Source organism: Tachyglossus aculeatus, chromosome 1 (assembly GCF_015852505.1).
Source record: "Tachyglossus aculeatus isolate mTacAcu1 chromosome 1, mTacAcu1.pri, whole genome shotgun sequence".
In the NCBI taxonomy this organism is placed as follows: Eukaryota; Metazoa; Chordata; class Mammalia; order Monotremata; family Tachyglossidae; genus Tachyglossus; species Tachyglossus aculeatus.
In genome coordinates, this window is record NC_052066.1 from 114,788,767 (window position 1) to 114,797,626 (window position 8,860).

Below are 8,860 nucleotides of genomic sequence, written 5' to 3' on the forward strand. Positions count from 1 at the left end.
AGACAGTCCCTACCCAACAGTGGGCTCACAGTCTAGAAGGGGGAGACAGAGAACAAAACCAAACATACTAACAAAATAAAATAAATAGAATAGATATGCACAAGATAAATAAATAAATAAATAGAGTAATAAATATGTACAAACATATATACATATATACAGGTGCTGTGGGGAAGGGAAGGAGGTAAGATGGGGGGGATGGAGAGGGGGATGAGGGGGAGAGGAAGGAAGGGGTCAGTGTGGGAAGGCCTCCTGGAGGAGGTGAGCTCTCAGTAGGGCCTTGAAGGGAGGAAGAGAGCTAGCTTGGCGGATGTGCGGAGGGAGGGCATTCCAGGCCTGGGGGATGACGTGGGCCGGGGGTCAATGGCGGGACAGGCGAGAACGAGGCCTAACGGTGAGGAGATTAGGGGCAGAGGAGCGGAGGGTGTGGGGTGGGCTGTAGAAGAATCTCAGACAATGGATTCCCTCAACCGGATCAACAAGGTCTTGGACAACAGATCCTCCCAGCTGGGTCCACAAGGGCTTGGACAACAGATTCTCCTAGCCAGGTCCACTACATCTCTGACAATGATCCCCCAGCAGGATCCACAAGGATTCTGACAACTGATTCCCCGGCTTGGTCTATAAAGTCTTGGACAAGGGATCCCCACTGCTAGGTCTACTAGGTCTCAGACAACAGATTCTCCCAGCCAGGTTCATTAGGTCTCTGACAATGAACCCTCAGCTGGATCCACAAAGTCTCTGACAATTGATCCCCGCAGCCAGACCCACAAGGTCTTGGACAACAGTTTCCACTGAGCAGCGGTCTGTCATTTCTGTCATTTTTTTTTTTACTCTATTTATTTATTTAATTTATTTGTACATATCTATTCTATTTATTTTATTTTGTTAGTATGTTTGGTTTTGTTCTCTGTCTCCCCCTTTTAGACTGTGAGCCCACTGTTGGGTAGGGACTGTCTCTATATGTTGCCAATTTGTACTTCCCAAGCGCTTAGTACAGTGCTCTGCACATAGTAAGCACTCAGTAAATACGATTGACGATGATGATGATTTCTGAACCTGCCCCTTCCTCCCAGGACTGCCGCCGCCCACCCCCCTGTGGACTAAGGATGACCAAAGATGGGGGCAGCCCACGGTGTGGGGTCGTTATGGTCCCTCTCTGTCATTCCCACCCATGTTCCTCCTCAGAGGCAGCAGGCAATGTGGGAAGTGTGGGGGATGGGCTTTGGGATCCATGCGCTGATCCCAGCTTTGTCATCGGCCACCTTGGTAAGTCAAGTCTCTGCTCCTTGGTTTCTTCATCAGTCAAATGGGGATAAGATAGCTGCCCTCCCTCCCTCTTAGTCATGAGTCTGTGAAGGACAGGAACTGTGCTTCAAGGCTGTCCATCCCCTCGCCCCCTCCTACCTCACCTCTCTTCTCTCCTTCTCCAGCCCAGCCCACACCCTCTGCTCCTCCGCCGCTAATCTCCTCACCGTACCTCGTTCTCGCCTGTCCCGCCGTCGACCCCCGGCCCACGTCCTCCCCATGGCCTGGAATGCCCTCCCTCTGCCCATCCACCAAGCTAGCTCTCTTCCTCCCTTCAAGGCCCTACTGAGAGCTCACCTCCTCCAGGAGGCCTTCCCAGACTGAGCCCCTTCCTTCCTCTCCCCCTCGTCCCCCTCTCCATCCCCCCATCCTACCTCCTTCCCTTCCCCACAGCACCTGTATATATGTATATATGTTTGTACATATCTATTACTCTATTTATTTATTTATTTATTTATTTATTTATTTATTTATTTTACTTGTACATATCTATTCTATTTATTTTATTTTGTTAGTATGTTTGGTTTTGTTCTCTGTCTCCCCCTTTTAGACTGTGAGCCCACTGTTGGGTAGGGACTGTCTCTATATGTTGCCACTTTGTACTTTCCAAGCGCTTAGTACAGTGCTCTGCACATAGTAAGCACTCAATAAATACGATTGATGATGATGATGATGAACTGTGTCTGGTCCCATATTCTGGTATCTCCCCCGGGACTTTGCACAGGGTTTGACACAAAGTGGACGTGTGCTTAAATTGTACCATCATTATCCATGTCTGCCCAGCCTCCTTCTCAAAGATTTCTTGGATGCATCCTTTCTTGTGCTTTGCACATAGTAAGCGCTTAACAAATACCATCATTATTATTATTATTATTATTATTATTATTATTATTATTATTATGTCATGCTCTCCTAAGTGCTTAGTACAGTGCCCTGCACACAGGAAGTGCTTAATTAATATGATCGATTGATTGATTAGTACATTGCCCGATGCACAGTAAGTGCTTAACAAATACCATAAAGAAAGCTGCAGCCGAAGTATTCAGGGAATCACTTGTAATTGTTCAAAAATGAAATCAAGAAAGCCTCTGGGTTATTGACAGAGTGTGATGACACTGGATCACAAAGCTTCTGACAGACCAAATTGAGAGCCTCCATAACTGTGTTGGTGTCCAGCTTTTCGATAAGACTATTGATATTTGTTAAGAGCTTACCATAGTGACAAGCTCTGGATAATCAGATCACAGACAGTCCCTGTCCCACCCAGAGCTCACAGCCTCAGAGAGAGTGAGAATGAGGATTGAATCCCCATTTTACAGATGAGGAAAAGAAGGAACAGGGAGAGAAGCAGCGTGGTTCAGTGGAAAGAGCATGGGCTTTGGAGTCAAAGGTCATGGGTTCAAATCCCTGCTCCACCAATTGTCAGCTGTGTGACTTTGGGCAAGTCACTTAACTTCCCTGGGCCTCAGTTACCTCATCTGTAAAATGGGGATTCAGACTGTGAGCCCCCTGCGGGACAACCTGATCACCTTGTAACCTCCCCAGTGCTTAGAACAGTGCTTTGCACATAGTAGGTGCTTAATAAATGTCATCATTTATTATTATTATTATTATCTTTTATATTATTATTATTATTAAGTGACTTGTCCAAGACCATGCAGCAGACAAGCAGTGGAGCCGGGATTAGGAGCCAGGTCTCTTCCTTCTAGCCCTGTGCTCCATCCACCAGGCCACACAGCTTCAAATTCTGTAATAATAATAATGATGGCATTTATTAAGTGCTTACTATGTGCAATGCACTGTTCTGAGCACTGAATCACTGGATCTACCACAGAAAGCACAACCATCTATCTCCTCAAGCAGTTTTTTCTAGACTGTGAGCCTGTTATTGAGTAGAGACCGCCTCTATATGTTGCCAAATTGTACTTTCCAAGAGCTTAGTACAGTGCTCTGCACACAGTAAGTGCTTAATAAATACGATTGAATGAAAGAATGAATGAATGAATGAATGAATGAATGAATGAATCAGAGAATCATGAACAACAGCACTGAGTTCATGGAACACAGCAAACTCACCAGAAGAAAGGCATTGCTTGTAATAATAATTACTTGAGAAGCAGCATGGCTCAGTGAAAAGAGCCCGGGCTTGGGAGTCAGAGGTTGTGGGTGCTAATTCCGACTCTGCCACTTGTTAGCTGTGTGACTTTGGGCAAGTCAATTCACTTCTCTGTGCCTCAGTTCCCTCATCTGTAAAATGGGGGTTAAGACTGTGAGCCCCCCATGGGACAACCTGATCTCCTTGTAACCTCCCCATCATCATCAATCGTATTTATTGAGTGCTTACTATGTGCAGAGCGCTTAGAACAGTGCTTTGCACATAGTAAGCGCTTATTAAATGCCATCATTATAATTATTAATAATAATGATAATAATAGTGGTACTTGCTAAGCAGTTACTATGTGCCACGCACTGTTCTAAACACTGGGGTTGCTATCAGGATGTCGGGTTGAACACATGGGACTCAATCAATCAATCAATCAATCAATCATATTTATTGAGCGCTTACTGTGTGCAGAGCACTGTACTAAGCGCTTGGGAAGTACAAGTTGGCAACATATAGAGACAGTCCCTACTGAACAGTGGGCTCACAGTCTAGAAGGGGGAGACAGAGAACAAAATCAAACATATTAACAAAATAAAATAAATAGAATAGATATGTACAAGTAAAATAAATAAATAGAGTATTAAATATGTACAAACATATATACACATATACAGGTGCTGCGGGGAAGGGAAGGAGGTAAGATCGGGGATGGAGGGGGGGGAAAGGGGGAGAGACTCATACTCTTAATCCCCATTTTCCAGATGAGGGAACTGAAACCCAGAGAAGTGAAGTGATATGCCCAACGTCACACAGCAGACTTGTGGCAGAGATGGGATTAGAACCCATGACCTTCTGAATCCCAGGACTGTGCTCTATCCACTAAGCCAGGCTGCTTCGCTAGAAACACACCTCCGCTGGGTAGGACTTGAGAGGAGAAAGAACGGCAACAGGATATCTAAGTAGTTGCTGCAATATGAACTGAAACAGACTTGGAGTCGAAACATTCTTCCAGTTAGGAACCAGCTGCCCAAGTTCAAAAATCAAATCAAGAAGCCCTCTGGGCTATTGACAGAGTTTGACAAGCATAGAGAACTAAACGAAGTTTAAAAATATAAAATAAAAGCCCAGACTCAAAAGTGTGACATAGCCACGGGGCAGTGGACTAGCAGGAATCAAAGCAGCAGGCAAGTCTGACTTGTAACAATAAAGTGAGGGATTGAGAAGACCAGGAGACCAGGAGGCAGATTTTAAAACAATGACCAGCTGGGCCAGTGTGTCCAACTGTCTTTATGTGCATGGAGTTTAAAACGGAATGTGCGAGTGTTGGATAAGTGCCATTGACTGATTGATAATAATAATAATGGTATTTGTTAAGCGCTTACTATGTGCCAAGCACTGTTCTAAGCACTGGGGGGGATACAAGGTGATCAAGGTTGTCCCACGTGGCGCTCGCAGTCTTAGTCCCCATTTTACAGATGAGGTAACAGTGGCACAGAGAATCAATCAATCAATCGTATTTATTGAGCGCTCACTGTCCTGTTATATTAATAATGATGGCACTTGTTAAGTGCTTACTATGTGCCTGGGGTGGGGTGAGGTGGGGTGGATCACCCCGCTGGGGTGGGGTGGATCAGCCTCAGACATAAACAGGGCTAGGATTTCAATCCAGTGGATTATTGGTACGGGTTACATGATTCGTCTCTTTACGTTGACCAAATCAACCAATTCATTGATAAATCTCCAGTTCACCTGGGCTGTAGAACAACTAATATCTGGGTATCTAGGGCTTTACCACGTGTCCTTATTAGTAGTAGTAGTAGGCATCTTTATTGAGTGCTCACTTAATGTAGTACATGGTATTAGGAACTTAGGAAGTACCAAATAACTTAATAACCTAATACCCGAATAACCTGATACATACTAGAACATACCAAATAACAAAATGATGTGCTCCCTACCCAGAAGGAACTTAAAATCTAACCGAGGATTCAAACAAAACTATTTACAACTAAGTAGGAAAATAAATGGAGAAGATATTGGCTGAAGGGATCATGTAGTTCAGAATGCTGAGAAATCACTCAGGGAAAATCTGGTGGAAGAGGGGGGATTTGGGGAGGATTTTGAATGAGGGAAGAGCTGTGATCTGTCAGATGTGGAGGGGGAGGGAGTTTCAAGCTGGGAAAGCAGCATGGCTTAGTGGAAAGAGTACGGATTTGGGAGTCAGAGAAAGTGGGTTCTAATCCCGGCTCCGCCACTTATCTGCTATGTGACCTTGGGCAAGTCACTTAATTTCTCTGTGTCTCAGTTACCTCATCTGTAAACCCGTTCTTGGGTAGGGACCGTCTCTATATGTTCCCAACTTGTACTTCCCAAGTTCTTAATACAGTGCTCTGCACACAGTAAGCACTCAATAAATACAATTGATTGAATGAATGAATGAATAAATGAATTAAGATGTGAGCTCAAATGTGGGACAACTGATTATCTTGTATCTACCTCAGCACTTGCCCCTCTCAGGATGGCACCTGGAGAGTTTCCAGTACCTTACCAGTCTCGACTACAGGAGGGAGAGTCAAGCAGAGGCATAACCATTCCATTCCTAGCTTGAGCAGTGCCTAGTGAGTGGAAGGCAATCTGCTACCAACTTTTACTTCCCAAGCGCTTAGTACAGTGCTCTGCACACAGTAAGCACTCAATAAATATGATTGAATGAGTGAATAAATGAATGCTACAAGTCAAAACTCCCCTGTGCTGGGCAGCAGCGACACGGGATAGAGTCGAGGGCGGAGACTCAAGTTTACTGTGCGGAAAGTGTCAGTGGTTAACCACTTCTGTATTTTTACCAAGAAAACTCTGTGGATACACTATTAGAACAATTGCAGATGGAGGTGGGGCGTTCTGGGAGAAATGTGTCCATGGAGTCGCTATGGCTCAGAGACGACTCGACGGCATAAGACAAGACCCCAGCGCTTAGAACAGTGCTTGGCATATAGTAAAGTAAGTAAGTAAAGTAAGTCCTTAATGTATACCACAGTTATAATTATTGTTATTGAAAATGGCATGAGTGAGGGGATGGAGATGGAGAGTCAAGAGTGAGGTACAGATAGAAGGTCGACTGGGGATCAGCAGGTGAGGAGAGCCAATCGGTAAGATGAGCCAGATAATCATAATAATAATGATGATGATGATATTTGTTAAGCGCTTGCTATGTGCCAAGCACTGTTTTAAGCACTGGGGTAGACACCAGATGATCAGGTTGTCCCACATGGGGCTCACAGTCTTAATCCCCATTTTACAGAGAAGGTAACTGAGGCCCAGAGAAGTTGACTTGCCCAAAGTCACACAGCTGACAAGAGGCGCAGCTGGGATTAGAACCCACGACCCGTGAGTCCGAAGCCCGTGCTCTTTTCACTAAGCCATGCTGCTTCTCACTGCTTCTACTTCTCCAGATGGTGGATAACCTTGAAACCGATTGGGAGTAGTTGTAATTTGCTGTCCAGAGACACAGAGAGCCATAGGGGCTTGATATAGGAGAGATATAAGATGAGCTATGCTTCAGGAAAATGATCCTGCCGTGGCATGTAGAGGGCGGAGAGAGAGGTTGGGGGTTGAGAGATCAGCAAGGAGACCGGCTGAGAGGCAGCACAGACCAGTGGAAAGAGCACAGGCCTGGGAGAGAGAGTACCTAGGTCCTAATCCCAGCTCTGCCAAGAGCTTGCTTTGTGACCTTGGGCAAATAATAATAATAATAATAATAATAATAATAATGGCATTTGTTAAGCGCTTACTATGTGCAAAGCACTGTTCTAAGCGCTGGGGAGGATACAAGGTGATCAGGTTGTCCCACAGGGGGCTCACAGTCTTAATCCCCATTTTCCAGATGAGGTAACTGAGGCCCAGAGAAGTTAAGTGACTTGCCCAAAATCACACAGCTGACAAGTGGCGGAGCCGGGATTTGAACCCACAACCTGTGACTCCAAAGCCCGGGTTCTTTCCACTGAGCCACGCTGCTTCTCTTAGCCATGCTGCTTCTCTTAATTTAGCCACGCTGCTTCAAATCCCTTAACTTCTCTGTGTCTCAGTTTCCTCAACTGTAAAATGGGGTTTAAATACGGTTTCTCCCTCCCACTTAAACTGTGAACTCTGGGAGGCACACGGTACTGTGTCCAACTTGGTTAACTCTCATCTGCTTTGGACCTTAGAACAATGCTTAGCATGTAGTAAGTGCATAATAATAATAATAATAAAGGCTAACACAATAGCCAAGGCAAGATTGGAGCTATCCCCCCTCTAGACTATGAGCTCGTTGTGGGCAGGGTTTATCACTGTTTCTAATAATGATGGCATTTATTAAGCGCTTACTATGTGCAAAGCACTGTTCTAAGCGCTGGAGGGGGATCACCTTGTAACCTCCCCAGCACTTAGAACAGTGCTTTGCACATAGTAAGCACTTAATAAATGCCATTATTATTATTATTATTACTACTACTACTACAAGGTGATGAGGTTGTCCCACGGGGGGCTCACAGTCTTCATCCCCATTTTACAGATGAGGGAACCGAGGCACAGAGAAGTTAAGTGACTTGCCCAAAGTCACACAGCTGACAATTGACAGAGCCGGGATTTTACTGTTTATTGTTGTATTGCTCTTTCCCAAGCACTTAGTACAGTGCTCTGCACACAGTAAGAACTTAATAAATATGATTGAATGAATAAATAGAACTGGCGGGTAGTGATTTGGGTGGAAAGGAAGAGGTGTACAAATGCTGTTTCTCCAAAACTTTTTTTAGAATAATTATATCGTCACACTAAAAAAACTAATATTATGCTTCAAAAATGAATGAACGGTCATTCTCACTTAAAAGATCACCTCTAAAAGATGTGATTTTTAAACCTGGAAAAAATAAAAGAATCTCTCAGGGAGCTTAAGGTAGATGCTTTAGCCCACCCTGATTCCACACAAATAAATCTCAGTGAAGTTCCACGGATACTTGTTATTCCTTCATTAGAAAGCAGCATCGAGCTAAATTTAAGATAATGACCAGGTTGGGCACAATCTCTGGTCCACATGGGGATCATAGTTGAAAGGAAGCATGGCATTTAATCGACATGTTTACAGGTGAAGAAACTGAAGCGCAGAGAAGTTTAGTGGCTTGTCCAAGATCACACAGCAGGCAGTTGGTGAAGCTGAATTTCAAACCCAGGTCCCCTGATTCCCAGTTCTACGCTCTTTGCTTCCCTCCAAATTGTTGTCTCCAAAGCATTTTCATATCCTTTACCTCATTTCATCCTCACGAAATCGTTGAGACAGAGGGAAGAAGGGATCACCCTGCCAATCTTACCATGGAAAACCTGAAACAAAAAGAACAACACAAGGTGTGGTTAACATCCTACAGCAGGCCAGTGGCAGAACTGGAACTAGAACTTCCCAAGAGCTGAGTACAGTGC

General features: G+C 44.6%; 1 non-coding gene across 1 annotated transcript; it reads left to right on the forward strand.

Moving 5' to 3' along the window:
* Positions 1-5,919: 5,919 nt before the first annotated feature.
* On the forward strand, positions 5,920-6,057 carry LOC119934204. The gene has a single exon (XR_005452880.1). It is a non-coding gene; the product is annotated as a small nucleolar RNA SNORA7 (small nucleolar RNA).
* Positions 6,058-8,860: the final 2,803 nt, after the last annotated feature.